Here is a 17,718-nt window from a genome sequence, read left to right as displayed (position 1 = left end):
GAGCTAAAAGCCGATCTAGCAGAAGAGAAGAAATTATGCCCTTGACCGCCAAGCCGCGATCAAAGAAGAGGTGGAGAAGCTACGACGGTCAGGGTTCATCCGAGAAGAAAAATTCTTGACTTGGTTGGCGAACGTCATCATGGTTCCCAAGCCGAACGGGAAGTGGAGAATGTGCGTCGATTATACCGACCTCAACAAGGCATGCCAGAAAGATGAGTATCTGCTACCTCGGATCGACCTGTTGATAGACGCCACTGCTGGGCACGTGATGCTGAGCTTCATGGATGCGTACTCCGGTTACAATCAAATCCTAATGCATTAAGAGGATGAGTCCTACAAGGCCTTCCAGACAAGCCAAGAAAATTTTTGTTACAAAGTCATGCCGTTCGGATTGAAGAATACCGGAGCGACGTACCAACGGTTGGTGAACCACACGTTCCATGAACAGATAAGCCGAAACATGGAAGTATATGTGAATGACATGTTAGTGAAGAGCTTAAAGGCTGAGCATCACTTGGCTGACCTCGAAGAAGCTTTTGGAGTACTGAGGAAGAACCAAATGAAGCTGAACCCAGCCAAATGCGCCTTTGGCATGACTTCGGGAAAATTCCTTGGCTTCATGGTCTCCATTCGGGGCATTGAAGCCAACCCGACAAAGATCAAGGCCATTTAAGAGATGAGCCCTCAAAAGATGATCTGAGAGGTACAAAGGCTGAACGGAAGAGTAGCGGCGCTGACACGATTCATATCGAGATCGGGCGATAAATGCTTGCCGTTCTTTAAAACTTTGAAGAACATTCAAAGCGTGAAAGATTTTGTGTGGATGGATGAATGCCAACGAGCTTTTGAAGAGATGAAGAAGTACTTGGAGAATCCGCCTCTCCTCTCCCGACCTGAGCCAAATGAAGAGCTCCAAATTTACTTGGCCGCGACCCTGGTGGCGGTCAGTGCGGTAATGATTAGGGAGGAGGGCCAAGCACAAAAGCCCATATATTACATTATCCATTTTCTCGTCGACGCCGAGATAAGATACTCCAAGTTTGAGAAGGTAGCTTTTGCCCTTGTCACGGCCGCAAGAAAGCTGAGGCCATACTTTCAAGCTCATCCAATCACGGTGTTAACCGATCAACCCCTCAAGAAGATACTACACAACCCAGATGTGTCAGGTCGATTGATCGCATGGGCGGTGGAGCTGAGTGAGTACGATATAAGCTATCGCCCAAGGACGGCGATAAAGGGACAAGCATTGGCCAATTTCATTGCGGAGTGCACTATACTCGAGCTCAGAGTGCGAGGTATCGAGTCAACAGAAGAGGCCGAGGCCGAGCCTGAGGGCGAACAATCATGGGTCATGAATATTGATGGCTCGAGCATTTTCGTCGGGTGTGGAGCGGGCTTGATATTAGTTAGCCCCAAGGGGTTTCGCATCCAATACGCCCTGAGATTCAAATTCCCAGCCTCCAACAACGAGGCTAAGTATAAAGCCCTCCTAGCCGGACTCAGAGTCAACAAGGCCATAGGTGTCAATAAGCTAAAAGTATGGAGCAACTCGCAGCTTGTGGTCAACCAAATCAATGGAGAATACGAGGCCAAGAATGAAAGGATGATAGCATACCTAAGCCGAGCCCGAGCACTGATCTCTGAGCTCGAGCATTTTGAGATGGTCCGAGTGCTAAGAGAAGAGAATGTTGTGGCCGACTCCCTCTCAAGATTGGCCGAAGTCGACTTCCCAAATCTGAGCCGATCAGTATACATAGAAATCCTTGATAAGCCCTCCTTACAAGAAGAGAGCGTTGTGCATATCGAGGAAGATGGGCCAACCTGGATAGACCCGATTGTCAACTATCTAGAAAATGACCAACTCCTGGAGAACCGGGATGAAGCGAGAAAGGTCAAGATCCGAGCCACAAAATACACCTTAATCGATGGTGTTCTGTACAAGAGGGCTGTCTCGGCTCCCCTCCTCCGATGTCTCAGACCAAAAGGTGCTGAGTACACCATGGAGGAAGTACACGAAGGCATATGTGGGAGCCCCATGGGTAGCCGAGCATTGGCATATAAGATACTTCGGCAAGGATTCTATTGGCCGAGAATGCAAGAAGATGCCATAAAATACGTGAAGACATGTGAAAAATGCCAACTGTTCGCGCCCGTCCTGAGCCAACTTGCGACGAAGCTTACCCCGATGCTGAGCCCGATACCGTTTGCCATGTGGGGGATGGATATCCTCGGAGATTTTACCCCAGCTTCCAAAAATCAGAAATATTTAGTGGTAGTCATCGACTACTTCACCAAGTAGGTCGAGGCCGAGCCCTTGGCCACCATCACTGAGAAGACTATGGAGAAGTTTTTTCGAGACAAGATAATCTATCGGTTCGGACTACCCAAGGTTCTCATCACGGACAACGGCGCACAATTCAATAACCCAAGCTTCTGAAAATTTTGCAAACACTTCTACATAGATTTCCGTCCGGTGGCAGTAGCTCATCTAAAGGCAAATGGACAAGTAGAAGTGTTAAACCGCACACTACTAGCGAGGATAAAGAGAAGGTTGGACGAAGCAAAGGGAAGATGGGTAGAGGAGCTACTGAGCGTGCTCTAGGCGTATCGGACTACTATGAGGACACCTACAGGAGAAAGCCCATTTTGGCTGGCATACGGAACCGAAGTGCTCACCCCCGTAGAGGTCAAAGCCTCGTCATATAGAGTACTCAACTTTGACGAGAAAACCTATGAAGACGAATTAAGAGCAAACCTTGACTTCCTCGATGAAGTAAGAGAGAATGCATTGCTTCGGACTATGGCTTACCAGTAGAAGACAGCAAAGTACTACGACTCGAGGGTGAAGGAAAGGCACTTTCGCCAAAGTGACCTCGTCCCCAGGAAAGTTAGCGCATCTCAGCCGAGATAGCATGGAAAGTTAGCGCCAAATTGGGAGGGACCATACATAGTCTCCAAGCAAATTCGCCCAGGGACGTATCGCTTGCAGACTCTGAGGGGCAAGAAGGTACCGAGGCCATGGAATTCTAAGAATTTGAGGAAATTTTTTCAATTAGTATTCTGTTCAGCTCGGCTCAATCTGTGCATACTTGTCTTCACCTATGTTCTCGGCTTCAGCCTCAACTTTTATGTCCAGTTCAATTCAGATGTCTACTTGAAGTTTTGAAATTCAATAAGATGAGATTCTCCCCCACTCCCAAGTCTATTTCAAGTCTACAACACACTGAGTCGTAAGACCAATCCTCATAGATTGGCCAACGTCGAAGACCGACCCTTATAAGTCAGCACCCAAGTCATAAGACCAATCCTCATAGATTAGCCGACGTCGAAGACTGACCCTCATAGGTCGGCAAGCAAGTCATAAGACCAATCCTCATAGGTTGGCTGAAAACAAAGACCGACTCTCATAGATCGGCAATAAGGTCATAAGACCAGCCCTCATAGGCTGGCTGACCCATAAAACTAACCTTCTCGGATTAACTATCCTAAAGCCGAGCACGACGGCCGAACAGACAGGTGACTGAGGTTGAACAAAGAATCACCCAACTACTGTTAGAAAAATTAAGCAAGGAGCTAAGCTCGGCTGAGAGATCGACCTCGGCCCAGTATTTTTACGCTAAGTCTGAACTCCGAGGGCGAACTGGCAGCTAAGGTTACATGAAGAAAAATTACTAAGGCATCAAGCTCGGCTGAGCATTCAGTCTGAGTGCTCGGTGTCGGTGCTCGGACACGAGAACAACGTTGTCAAAGTGATAAAAGAAAACGGCCGAATGCAAATACTTACACAAATTTGGAAGGAAATAGACATTTCATTGATTGAAAGCCGAAAAGTTTGGCGCATTGCATACAAAAGACGATAGCTTGGCACAATACCACAAAAAAAAAAAAAAAAAAAAAAAGAAGAAAATGAAAAGTTGCTAAAACCCCGAACATGGGGACATGTACATCATCAGCAAGAAAAAATAAAAGACTTTAGAGTGCGGGGGGATCGACAGGGTCCTCGGCGACGTTCTTGGGGGCGTCCTTGGTAGGGTCCTCAGTTGGGGGGCCTTTCGGGTCCTCGACATGAGTAGACGGCTCGGCCAGTGGGGTGACCTCAGTCGTAATAGCCTGGAGAACCTCAACCCTGTCCTCCTCACCCAAGTCCTCAACCACGGTGGCTGCATCTTCATCGAACTAAGAGAGGTTGAGGTTGGGGAAGGCGGCCTTGATCTCGGCCAACAGGTTGGCTCGGCCTGAGTCGTAGCCAACCGAATACGAGGACTTGTGCAAGCCATGGCACAGCTCATTAAAGTCCTTCAATTGAAGGTACTCCTCCACCGCCTCTGCTCAAGCATCAGTCAACTCGATCTCGGTTCTCTTCTTCTCCAGCTCGAGCTCGGCCTTTAGGGCCTGCACCTCCTTCTCATGTTGGACTCGGACGGAGTACATCTCATCCTAAAGAGCTTTGAGGTTGGACTCAGCCTTCTCGGCCTTCCCCTCCACCTCACGGCGCGCTCTGATCGCCTTCCTGGCCTCCTTCCCCATAATCTTGGCCTGCGCATCGAGGGAGGCGTTGTCTATAAGCATCCTCTCAAGCCGAAGAGTGGCCTCGACCGCCTTGGAGAAACCCTGAGAAAACGAGCCGAGCTTGAGTCAAAAGGGCTGAACCAAAAAGAGAAAATACAAAATAGATAAAGAAGAAAGAACTCACCATCGCAAAATCTTGGAACAAAGTGGATAGGAGTGGCGTCTGATTAGCACATTTATGTGTGAAATCTTAGGGCATAAAACATACATTTTACCACATTGGACAGAGTTACTCGGTGCTTTCTTGTGCTTTTCAGGGTTTAGGTGAATTATTGTGAAAATGGAGGAGATGATGCTAAGGAGATGTTTTTAAGCTTTTTAGAAGTGTAAATGGATACATAGCCCATCGAGTCTGCTTCGCAATGGTTCAAACGACACTTAATTCCGAGTTGAAACGAAGAAGTTATGGCCGTTTCCGTAACGACGCAAGAAAATGGTATGCAGGGGTTTGTTTATAATTATTGACAGTCAGACGGGGACAAAGTGAAGCGGAAGTTCGGATTTCAGGGGTCTTAACGAATTATCAGAAGTTACTTTTCTGTACCCGAAAGATTCCATTTGGAAGGCTCTGGACAGTCCAACTTCAACTTGAGATATCTTGGGCTCCCCAACTCCGAATTGGATGAAATTTGGGTCTATTTTGGGTGATTTTTCGCAAGGAACACAGTGGTGAGACCTATATAAGTACCCCATGCTCCACGTTTTCTGAAGGACAGAATGAGTATTTTATTTATTCTTAAAGGAATCCTAGTCATCACCCTTACTCTCTCTCTCCTCCAACTTCTCAAGGGCACTTCTGAAATTCTATTTGGGATAGATTTATATTTTCTCATCTATGGAAGGTTGAAAAATCAAAGATGCTTTGATTTTATTGCTTGGAGAAGATATCTACAAAGAAAAGGAAGCACTTGTTAGAATTGGAAGTTTATTTTTCTAGAAATAGAAGGTCTATGTAAACAATCTTCTCTTCTTCTTCTTTCTATTTTTTTCTTTTTTCTTAGGATTCAAGGCATTGTAAAAGAGGAAAGAGAAGAGAATATTCTCTTTTCTTAGGGAATATTTCTCCTACACTTCCATCTTCTCTCTTCTCCTCTCTTCCACCTATAAATACCCCCTACCTCTCTTGTAAAAATTGCTCATTCACTTAGTGAAATTTCTTCTCTTCTTCTCCTTCTAATTTGTGATTTTTTGCTTTTCTAAGTTCTAGTTTGTTTTTATGATTTTTAGTTAATGGTTATAATAGGTTTAGTTTATGCTTTAATTTTAATTTAAGTCTTCAATTGGGTTGTAATTTATTAATTCTAGTTTAGGTTTTAAGCCTTCTAGTCTAAGTTCTTAAGTTGATGACAAGACTTGAAGATTTAGAAGAGGAGGTCATGGTAAGTTTATGCAAGTATTCAAGCTTTTCAATTACATTCATGTAAGCATATCCAGGTTTTACTATCTAAACCCTCAATCTCATTCTCCATCTCCTCTATCTCTCTCTATCTTCTTCTTCTTCCCCCTTTATTTCTTTTATTTTAATTTTATATGGTTGTGGTTTATGGATGCATTTCTATTCCCTTATTTCTTTTTATATGGTTAGTATGTGTGGCTGTATTTTTATTCCTTTCAATTCGCTTTAGTTTGATAGGTTAGATGCTCATGTGTTAGGACGCTGATTTAATCCCTTAATTTTGTTAGATGCTTATGAGTTAGGATGCATTGATTTTCGTTAGTTTAATTAGTTTAATTTAACACTTTAATTTGGTTCACTTTGCATTACTTTTAAGTTAGTTAAATAGAGTGACGTATATCTCCTCGTGTTCGACCCGTAGCTACGATTGACCCGTACGCTTGTGGTTTTATTTTAACTCAAACAAGTTTTTTGGCGCCATTGCCGAGGAGATTATTGTCCATTTTATTTATCTGATTTTTAAGTAGTTCGAAGTGTTTTAGTTTATTATTTTCTCTTCTTTTTTTTGAAAAAAAAAAAAAATCAGTTTTTGAAAACCTCTTCTTGTTTCTCTTCTGTTTCAAATAGTATGCGCCCAATCTAAAGTCCTTCATATGCTTCAACCCTCCATCTTTTGGTGTCCCTCATAGGATTAAGTTACCTATGACGCTACATCTTGACTTGGTTGGGTGGATTGACATGTGACTTATCTTTGGAGGTGACCACTCTTGATAACAGGAAAGCGACATAGTGAGAGTGTTGGAAACATAAATGTATAGTAGACCTCCATTCTACATCAGAATCCATATTAAAGTCACACATAGGTGGCTATAGAAGGCTATACGGGTTCCCTTGCTGTCAACCTATATGGCATCCTTACAGCTTTGGAACCATTGTTTCGATTTTTGAGGGATAGATGCACTATCTACCTTGGGCTCCCTCTTATTTTTAGTATTTTTTTCCTTAAATCTTTTATTTATTTATTTATTTATTTTCTTTAATTTTTCAAAGGAGACCTCATATTTGTTTAGGTGGCTAAGGTGTGGACTCGTGATTCAAGTAATCGTCTTATTAGAAGACCACCTTCTCTACCACCTTTGACCATGGGTGACCAACAACCCAAGACTCTTAAGGATAGGTTTTACCCCACCAGGGCTGCACAACCCTCATGCATTAGTCTACCTGTTGTTACAGGGAATAACTATGAACTCAAGACTAACTTCATCAGCATGCTACCCCATTTCCATGGGATGGCTAATGAGGATGCATATCTCTTCCTTAGGGAATTTGAGGAGGTCTGTGTTCTAATTAAGGTCCAGAATTTGACTGATGATGCAGTTAGGCTTAGGTTTATACCCTTTGCCTCGAAAGACCAGGCCAAGAAGTGGCTCTATGGACTGCCAACAAACTCCATTAATACATGGGATGAGTTCACCATTGTCTTTTTGAGAAAATTCTTCCCTCTTCACAAGACCAATAAGCTTAAAAGTGACATCCTTCAGTTCAGGCAGAAACCACATGAGTCCTTTTCTAAATTCATGGAAAGATTCAAGGACCTCCTCTTAGAATGCCCTCACCATGGTTTTGACTTGTGGCAGCTATGCCAAATTATTTATGAGGGTATTGATTATCAGACCAAGCAACTTGTAGAGTCTATATGTCCAGTAGGCTTTACTTCTTTTTCTGAGGAGAATGATGCATGGACATTCTTAACCAACTTGGCTGATAAGACTAGGGAATGGGAATCTTCCCAAGAGGCTGAAAGGACCACTAAGGGGTATCTCATTGAGGGTATGCCAGCCAAGGAGGCCAAACTTGACAGTCTCATAAAACGGTTGGAGTCCATAGTTCTTAAAGAGCCTATACCAGTTAATCCGGTCAACCAGGTCAACCATGTGTCGGTATGTAGTTGGTGCCAAACCCCTGGACACCTTTCTGAGGAATGCCCCAACACCTTGGTGGGCAATTCCAGCACTGAGAATGTAAGTGCTCTCTACCAAAATAACCCATATAGTAATACTTACAATCCAGGATGGAGAAATCACCCCAATTTCTCATGGAATCAAGGGAACCAAGCAGGCCCATCCAACTTTAACCATCAAGGCCAGGTTGGTGCCCAAAGGCCCAACTATGCACCACAAAGCCAAGGAATGTCTTCTAACCCCTTTCCCCCTTGTCCTCATCTAGGACCTTCTATTAATTCTGCTAGGCCTCCTCTCCTTGCACCTTATCAGCAACCCCCAGGGTTTACCAATACAGGAGAGGCAATAAGATTGAATGAGATGGACAACAAGATAGTTCTTCTCATGAAAAACCACAATAACATGGAAAAACAACTCACCTAGCTTGTCACAATCCTGCATGAGAGGAAAATAGGGAAGTTACCTAGCCAGCCTGAGCCAAATTCTAGGCATCAAGTTCATATTCAGCAAGGTATCCAAGCTCCTCCAACCAATGTTGCATAAGGCCAACAACACCAAGGGCCCTCTAGACAGGTAAATGTTGTTTATACTTTAAGGAGTGGCCGTGAGTATCAACAGGCTAGTGCACCTCAGTCTTTATCATCTCATACTCCTGTTGACTCTCCCCCTCCTGAAGAGGCCATTGAAGTGCCTACTATTTCAGGTTCGTCTGATGAACCTAAAGATATACCAAATGATTTGGTTGAGGAAACCAAAGAGGATTCTGTTGAGGAAGTTAAAAAGACCGACCCTGAAAGAATTTATACCCCACCTGCTCCTTTCCCAAATAGGTTGGTTAGTAAGAAGTCTCCTTCTGTGGAGAAGATATTGGATGTGTTCAAACAGGTTCAGGTGAATATCCCCTTGTTGGATGCTATTGCCCAGATCCCCGCTTATCCTAAAGTCCTCAAAGACTTATGCACCCAAAAGCGGACCACCAATGTGCCCAAAAAGGCATTCTTGGCTGCTAACATTAGTTCTCTAATCTCACAGCCAGTAGCTGCCAAGCATAAGGATCCGGGAAGCCCCACCATCTCTTGCACTATAGGCCATACTACTATTGATCATGCCTTATTGAACCTTGGTGCAAGTGTGAACCTCTTACCCTTTCATGTCTACCAACAACTGGGATTGGGAGAACTGAAACCGACCAAAATTACTCTTCAACTTGCAGATCGGTCGGTTAAAATTCCTAAGGGAATGATTGAGGATGTCCTATTGAAGGTTGGGGAATTTATTTTTCCTGTGGATTTTATTGTTTTAGATACCCAACCCACTGCCAACTTCAAGGACCAAATTCCAATCATATTGGGTAGACCATTCCTAGCTACCAGTAATGCTTTAATCAATTGCAGGAATGGTCTCATGAAATTATCTTTTGGCAATACTTCTGTTGACTTCAATGTGTTTAGGTTGGGCAAGCAGCCTGACATGGATGAAGAGGTGCATATGCTTCAAGGATTTTTCGATGATATTGATACATTCTTTGAGATTGATTTTGATTCGGGATTTCAAGAATATATGCAGGAATTGGAGGGTGTTGATGATACTCCCTTATCTGAGGTCTGGAGCATCCAACCACCTTTGGAGCCCCTTGGACCCCTATCCACTTCCATTCCCAAATCCTCTATTATTGAGCCCCCCCACATTAGAGTTGAAGGCATTGCCCTCCAACCTCAAGTATGCCTTCTTAGGACATGATCATACTCTTCCTATTATTATTGCTTCTGATTTGACTTCTATTCAGGAAGAAGAGTTGATTAAGCTTCTAAAGGACCATAAGGAAGCCATAGGTTGGACCATATCTGACATCAAAGGTATTAGCCCCTCCATTGTTCAACATCATATACATCTGATGGAGAGTGCCAAACCTTCTAGGGAACCCCAAAGGAGGGCTAATCCTGTGATGAAAGAGGCAATCAAGAAAGAGATCCTAAAATGCTTGGATCATGGCATCATTTATCCTATTTCTGATAGCCAATGGGTGAGTCCTGTGCAGGTTGTGCCTAAGAAAGGAGGAGTCACTGTAGTTGAGAATGCCAATAATGAGTTGATTCCAACCCGTATCGAAACGGGATGGAGAGTGTGCATTGACTATAGGAAATTGAATGCGACAACTTAGAAGGACCACTTCCCCTTGCCTTTTATTGATCAGATGTTAGAGAGACTAGCTGGCCATGAATATTATTGTTTTCTTGATGGTTATGCAGGCTATAACCAAATTCCTATTGCTTTAGAGGACCAACACAAGACTACTTTCACATGCCCTTATGGAACCTTTGCTTACCGGCGTATGCCTTTTGGGCTTTGCAATGCCCCTGCTACATTCCAAAGGTGCATGATGAGTATTTTTTCTGATATGGTAGAGCACTTCCTAGAGGTGTTTATGGATGATTTTTCTATTCACGGCTCTACTTTTTCTAATTGCTTGCATCATCTCTCTTTGGTTCTTAAAAGATGCATAGAAAAGAACTTGGTCCTGAATTGGGAGAAGTGCCACTTCATGGTAAAGCAAGGTATAGTTCTTGGTCACATTGTGTCCAAAGAAGGGATCAAGGTTGATAGATCTAAGGTGGACCTTATAGCCAATTTACCACCACCTAAGAGTGTGAAGGACATTAGATCTTTTCTTGGCCATGCAGGTTTTTATAGAAGATTCATCAAGGATTTTAGCCAGATAGCTAGACCTCTCACCTCTCTTTTGGCAAAGGACTGCCCATTTGATTTCTCTTCTAAGTGTCATGATAGTTTTGAGCAATTGAAAAGAGCGTTGACTTCAGCCCCCATTATTCAAGCTCCAAATTGGATAGCTTCATTTGAGCTTATGTGTGATGCCTCTGATTTTGCTATAGGGGCTGTTCTTGGGCAAAGTATCAACAAATTACCCCATGTGATTTATTATGCAAGCAGGACTCTTAATAATGCACAGCTTAATTATACCACCACTGAGAAAGAATTTTTAGCTGTTGTGTTTGCTTTAGAGAAGTTTAGGTCCTACTTGGTTGGATCACATGTGATTGTTTATACTGACCATGCAGCTATCAAATATCTTGTGCAGAAGAAAGATGCCAAGGCTCGCCTCATTAGGTGGGTTCTTTTGTTACAAGAATTTGATCTTGAAATTAGGGATAAGAAAGGGTGTGAAAATTTGGTTGCAGACCATCTATCCCGGCTGCCTAATTCCTTGACTGTTGATTCTCCAGTCAACGAGAATTTTCCTGATGAGTATCTGATGGCAGTGTCTAGTGAACCTTGGTTTGCTGACATTGTTAATTATCTGGTTACGGGTGTGACACCTGCACATTGGTCCACCCAAGATAAGAATCATTTCTTTTCACAAGTTAAATATTTCTTTTGGGATGATCCTTATCTTTTTAAGACTTGTCTGGATCAAGTAATCCGGAGATGTGTCCCTGATCATGAGCAACAATCTGTCTTATCTTTTTGCCATGATCAGGCTTGTGGAGGCCATTTTGGGCCTAATAAGACTGCGCCAAAGTTTTACAGTGTGGATTTTATTGGCCTAGTCTGTTTAAAGATGCTTTTACTTATTGCAGGGCATGTTCTTCATGCCAATCCTTAGGGCGTCTTACTAAGAGAAATATGATGCCCCGCCCCTCAACCCAATTCTGGTGGTTGAGGTGTTTGATGTATGGGGTATTGATTTCATGGGGCCTTTTCCTAACTCTTTTGGTAACCTATACATATTACTTGCTGTGGACTATGTGTCCAAATGGATTGAGGCAGTTGCTTGTAAGACCAATGACCACAAGGTGGTTGTGAAATTTCTGAAGGAGAACATCTTCTCCCGTTTTGATACTCCCCGGGCTATCATTAGTGATCGGGGCAAGCATTTTTATAATCGGCCTTTTGAGGCCCTCATGAAAAAGTATGGTGTCGTCCATAAGTTGGCCACACCCTACCATTGCCAGACCAGTGGCCAGGTTGAGGTTTCAAATAGGCAGATCAAGCAAATTCTTGAGAAAACCATCAACCCGAATCGCAAGGATTGGTCTAACCGGTTAGTAGATGCGTTGTGGGCCCATAGGACAGCCTTCAAGATCGATCTTGGTCAATCTTCGTACCGTCTGGTGTATGGAAAGGTATGTCACTTACCTGTAGAGATTGAGCACAAGGCCTTTTGGGCTATCAAGAAGCTTAACTTTGACCTATGCACTGCAGGTGCCCATAGGAAACTCCAACTATCTGAGTTGGAAGAGCTTAGGAATGAGGCATATGAGAATGCCCGGATTTACAAGGAAAAAACCAAGGCTTTCTATGATAGACACATTTTGAGAAAATCTTTTGAGGTAGGCCAGAATGTTTTGTTGTACAATTCTCGTTTGCATATCTTTCCAGGTAAACTGCGTTCTAGATGGGATGGCCCCTATATTGTTCAAAAAATTTATCCTCATGGGGCTGTTGAAGTCCTCAATCCAAGTACAGGAGCTACTTTCAAGGTCAATGGCCAAAGATTGAAGCCGTACATAGAGATGCCTACTCCAGTTGAAGAAGAGGTCATGAATCTCCATGAGCCTCTTTACCTTGACCCCTGATATCCTGGTATGTATCCCCTCCCTTGTCCTTATTCTTTCTTTTCTGCATGCATTGAGGACACTGCATGAATTAAGTGTGGGGGGGGTGTGTTGGACTTTAATTGTGAATTTTGTGAATTTTGATTGTGGCGATAGTTTTTGGTTATGTGCATAAGTCTCTTCGATTTGCAAAGCGAGAGTGAGAGGGAATTAGGTGCCCTCCTAGCATGCGAAATAATAAAAAAATCCCTTTTCAAGGATGGTAGTTGGTTTGTATCCGGTGATGGGGATTGAGTTTGAAAATATGAGTGCTACTTCATGTGATGGTTAAATTCTTCTATGTGTTTATGGACCCCTTTGATCTTTTGGCTAGTAGTTGAGACCAATTTGTTTGTGGCAAGGCATGAAAGTGAAAGTGAATGAAAAAAGAAAAAAGAGAGAGAAACAAAAAGAAAAGTGGAATTCCTTGGGACTAGACAGGGCACTGTGCCTTATGAAGCAGGGTGACTTGATCGAAATTCCTTGGAACGAAACTCAAAAAAAAAAAAAAAAAACTCTTGCATCAATGTCTCAATGTCTTATGGATACATGCAAAAAGCAAAGCTACCAAGTATTTGGGTGTCTGGTGTATGCTCCACCATGTCATTCAGAGAACAGTAGTAGAGTAGAAAAAGAGTTTGTTGTTGAGAAAGAAAAAAAAAAAAGCTTTTGCCTTAATGCCTGGAAAAGAAAGTATGGTAAAAAATACTCAATGCCTAAGTCTTTGGTTCCATCAGTGCTATGAGTGGTTTACTTGAAGGTGAGTAGTGTTTAGAAAATATGAGGAGATCCCTTGACCTTGATGCATGCTTGTTACTTGAATTGATGTGGGGTGATAAAATTCAAGTGTGGGGGAACCTTTGGCTCCTTAATCTTTAGTTGAGTATTTCTTTGAGAATGTGTGCCCTATCTTACTTATGCCATGAGAAAAATTTACATCATTTTTTTTGATTTATTGAATTTTGGGTGTATATTCACTGCAAACACTCACGAGACACAACTCGTCCATTAGGGGTAACCTAAGGGTTGAAAGGCTTGTTGCACATGCTAAGTGCAACCGTGATTCCTACGAAAGTGAGTTAGGATTTTTTTTTGCATTCTAGGTTAGTTTATCTTTTGCTTTACTTGAGAACAAGTAATGTTCAAGTGTGGGGGAATCTGATGAGCACATTTATGTGTGAAATCTTAAGGCATAAAACATACATTTTACCACATTGGATAGAGTTACTCGGTGCTTTCTTGTGCTTTTCAGGGTTTAGGTGAATTATTGTGAAAATGGAGGAGATGATGCTAAGGAGATGTTTTTAAGCTTTTTAGAAGTGTAAATGGATGCATAGCCCATCGAGTCAGCTTCACAATGGTTCAAACGACACTTAATTCCGAGTTGAAACGAAGAAGTTATGGCCGTTTCCGTAACGACGCGTGAAAATGGTCTACAGGGGTTTATTTATAATTATTGACAGTCGGACGGGGACAAAGTGAAGCGGAAGTTCGGATTTAAGGGGCCTTAACGCAATTATCAGAAGTTACTTTACTGTACCCGAAAGATTCTATTTGGAAGGCTCTGGACAGTCCAACTTCAACTTGAGATATCTTGGGCTCCCCAACTCCGAATTGGATGAAATTTGGGTCTATTTTGGGTGATTTTTCGCAAGGAACACAATGGTGAGACCTATATAAGCACCCCATGCTCCACGTTTTCTGAAGGACAGAATGGGTATTTTATTTATTCTTAAAGGAATCCTAGTCATCACCCTTGCTCTCTCTCTCCTCCAACTTCTCAAGGGCACTTCTGGAATTCTACTTGGGATAGATTTATATTTTCTCATCTATGGAAGGTTGAAAAATCAAAGATGCTTTGATTTTATTGCTTGGAGAAGATATCTACAAAGAAAAGGAAGCACTTGTTAGAATTGGAAGTTTATTTTTCTAGAAATAGAAGGTCTATGTAAACAATCTTCTCTTCTTCTTCTTTCTATTTTTTTCTTTTTTCTTAGGATTCAAGGCATTGCAAAAGAGGAAAGAGAAGAGAATATTCTCTTTTCTTAGGGAATATTTCTCCTACACTTCCATCTTCTCTCTTCTCCTCTCTTCCACCTATAAATACCCCCTACCTCTCTTGTAAAAATTGCTCATTCACTTAGTGAAATTTCTTCTCTTCTTCTCCTTCTAATTTGTGATTTTTTGCTTTTCTAAGTTCTAGTTTGTTTTTATGATTTTTAGTTAATGGTTATAATAGGTTTAGTTTATGCTTTAATTTCAATTTAAGTCTTCAATTGGGTTGTAATTTCTTAATTCTAGTTTAGGTTTTAAGCCTTCTAGTCTAAGTTCTTAAGTTGATGACAAGACTTGAAGATTTAGAAGAGGAGGTCATGGTAAGTTTATTCAAGTATTCAAGTTTTTCAATTACATTCATGCAAGCACATCCAGGTTTTACTATCTAAACTCTCAATCTCATTCTCCATCTCCTCTATCTCTGTCTATCTTCTTCTTCTTCCCCCTCTATTTCTTTTATTTTAATTTTATATGGTTGTGGTTTATGGATGCATTTCTATTCCCTTATTTCTTTTTATATGGTTAGTATGTGTGGCTGTATTTTTATTCCTTTCAATTCGCTTTAGTTTGATAGGTTAGATGCTCATGTGTTAGGACACCGATTTAATCCCTTAATTTTGTTAGATGCTTATGAGTTAGGATGCATTGATTTTCGTTAGTTTAATTAGTTTAATTTAACACTTTAATTTGGTTCACTTTGCATTACTTTTAAGTTAGTTAAATAGAGTGGCGTATATCTCCTCGTGTTCGACCCGTAGCTACGATTGACCCGTACGCTTGCGGTTTTATTTTAACTCAAACAGCGTCTCTCAAGTCCTCGAGCATGGCCTTGTCGGCGGGAAGGCGACCAGCGTCGAGCCACTCCTTGGCATGAGTAGCCGAGGTAAGGGCTGAGTCGCCGTGAAAAAGGTGCCATACCTGTCGGATCGGTATGTTACTGGCTGAGGCCCTCCCCAGGGCCAGCCAGGCCACGCCCGAGCTCAAAGACACCCCAGGGAGATTCCCACCGGTGACATTGAAAGAGAGTTTTTGGCGTTTGGGATCCCTTGGCTGGCTCGGCTCGCCCTTCTCCCTCTTATTCTTCTTCTTCTTGGAGGGGCTCAGCTCATCCTTGGTCTTCTCGGCCTCGAGGCCGACCACTGTTTCCTTTGGGCTCGGCAAAATCCACTGCTCTCTTCTTCCTCTCCTCAGCTAGCTCGGCCTCAATCGAGTCGAATCCATTTGGGGAATGTTGTCGACCACTACAAGGAAAGAAGGGAAGAGTCAAAATACAACAAGAAAAACTACAAGTAGGAGGCTCAGCTCGGACTTCCTACCCGGCGTCAACCTCCACAGCTAGAGGAACTCCTTGTTCTGGAGCTGCTGAACGTCGAAGGGTGCCTGCCAAACCATTTCATCATACAAGACCTGCTCGTTCTCATTCAGAGGCGACACCCTGTTGATGTAGCTCAGCTTGATCTCCTTCCACTCGATTTGGAAGGGACAGTCAGGGATGGTGCCAAAGAAAAACCTCGACTTCCAGTGCTTGTTGAAGGTCAGAACGCCAACAAGGTACTTGTAGGAATTCAGGTTCGAGCACTTCTGTGCTCGGCGGGTGAAGTAGTACCACCCATTGTCTCAGTATCTCAGATACCAGAGCCGAGCAAAAAGGTTGACAGTGGCTGGCCGACCCATCCTGGCAAAGAAGATGTGGAAGCCGTACATGAGCAGCCACGCATTCGGGGTTAGCTGACCCAAGGACAGGTGGAAGTGGTCGAGGATCTGGTCCACCAAGCTAAGCACAGGAAACCTGAAGCCGTACTTAAAGGCGATCTCATATAAAGCCACCTCGCCTGGCCTGATAAAGCAAGCCATCTCCTGAGGATGCGGAGCTCCGAGTTTGATGTCCTCGAGAATGGTATAAGTTTCCCTCAGCCGCTGGAGATCCGCCTCGGTGACCGTACTCTTGACAGCACCAATACTTCCCTCGACGGGCTTTAGGACGTCCGCTGAGGAGTCAACCGAACCGAACTCATCATCGAAAGATCTCTCTTCGTCAGATTCTTCGTCTTCTGTTGAGGACAATCCCGAGCTCTCGGCTTGGTCTTTGGCAATAGGCTGAGCCTGTCTGCCAGACTCTTAGGGCAGGGGGCCTCCGTACCATCGCTTAGATGGGACTCCACCAAGGGCTAGTTTGAAGCCGAGCCCGGCAAGTCAATTAAGGGGGAAAGGGTGGAGAGCTCTCGGCTCGGACTTGCGATCCCTTGCACCCCGGCGAGCACTTCGCCCATGGAACCACTACCAACTGACATGCTTGAAGGAAGAAGACTTACTGGCTGATGAAGGGTGGGACGACGAGCTGAGAATGAGAGAAAGCCGAGCACTCCAAAGATTTGAGCAGTGATAAATGAGAGAAGAGCCTTCGCCTATTTATAGCCACCGAGTTGCCGAGATCCAACGGTCAAGAAGAATCCCAGGAAAGAGATCTAACGGACCAAAGGGGCGGACGGTTCAAATACCTGAGCGCTATAATGGCGCCGAGTGATGTGGCACTGACAGCCCAACTGTCAGAGTCCATACAAACGTCAAATCCCAGCAGAAGGAGAGCTCGGACTCAACCTCGAAATCACATGGCCAGCACACTAAAAGACCATACTCATCAAGCTCGAGCAGAGCCTTGATGATTGCGGGGCCCATGATGAGTCATAAAATCGCCGTCCACTCAAAGGGTGACACGTGGATGGACCAAGGCCGAACCCGAGGGCCAAGCCGAACCAAGTGGTGCGGTGCTGAACTAGATGCCGAAGGGAAGGGCGAACACCCTGGTCACTAACATGGCTGAACACCGCGGCCGAACATGATTTTCACCGAGCACCAATTGAGCTCACTATTTTTGGCCATACGGTCATCGTGTCTCTGAGGATGAGAGCTAAACCGAGCTGTTCGAGCTGAGCATGACGCTTATGGTGCAGCTCACCCGTCACCCGTGCCGAGATCACCCATCACCCGTGCCGAGCACTAAGCCTAGTGCCCAGGGGCACAGCCGCCTGAGGCCGAGGCCCCTCCAGAAGCAATAACAACAACTCGCCCCGGATCACAGGACTACGTCAGCACATCCCGAGAATCATGGGGTACGAATCGGGCC

General features: G+C 43.7%; 1 non-coding gene and 1 pseudogene across 1 annotated transcript; one reads left to right on the top strand and one right to left on the bottom strand.

Moving 5' to 3' along the window:
- Nucleotides 1–7,482: 7,482 nt before the first annotated feature.
- On the bottom strand, nucleotides 7,483–7,589 carry LOC122666377. Its single transcript, XR_006333570.1, has one exon. It is a non-coding gene; the product is annotated as a small nucleolar RNA R71 (small nucleolar RNA).
- A 2,879-nt stretch (nucleotides 7,590–10,468) lies between these two features.
- Nucleotides 10,469–16,322, top strand: LOC122665475 (annotated as a pseudogene).
- The last annotated feature ends 1,396 nt before the right edge of the window (nucleotides 16,323–17,718 follow it).

The sequence above is a fragment of the Telopea speciosissima genome, chromosome 6, assembly GCF_018873765.1.
Source record: "Telopea speciosissima isolate NSW1024214 ecotype Mountain lineage chromosome 6, Tspe_v1, whole genome shotgun sequence".
In the NCBI taxonomy this organism is placed as follows: Eukaryota; Viridiplantae; Streptophyta; class Magnoliopsida; order Proteales; family Proteaceae; genus Telopea; species Telopea speciosissima.
Note: the sequence above shows the minus strand (reverse complement) of the source record. Positions and strands in the feature narration are given on the sequence as shown.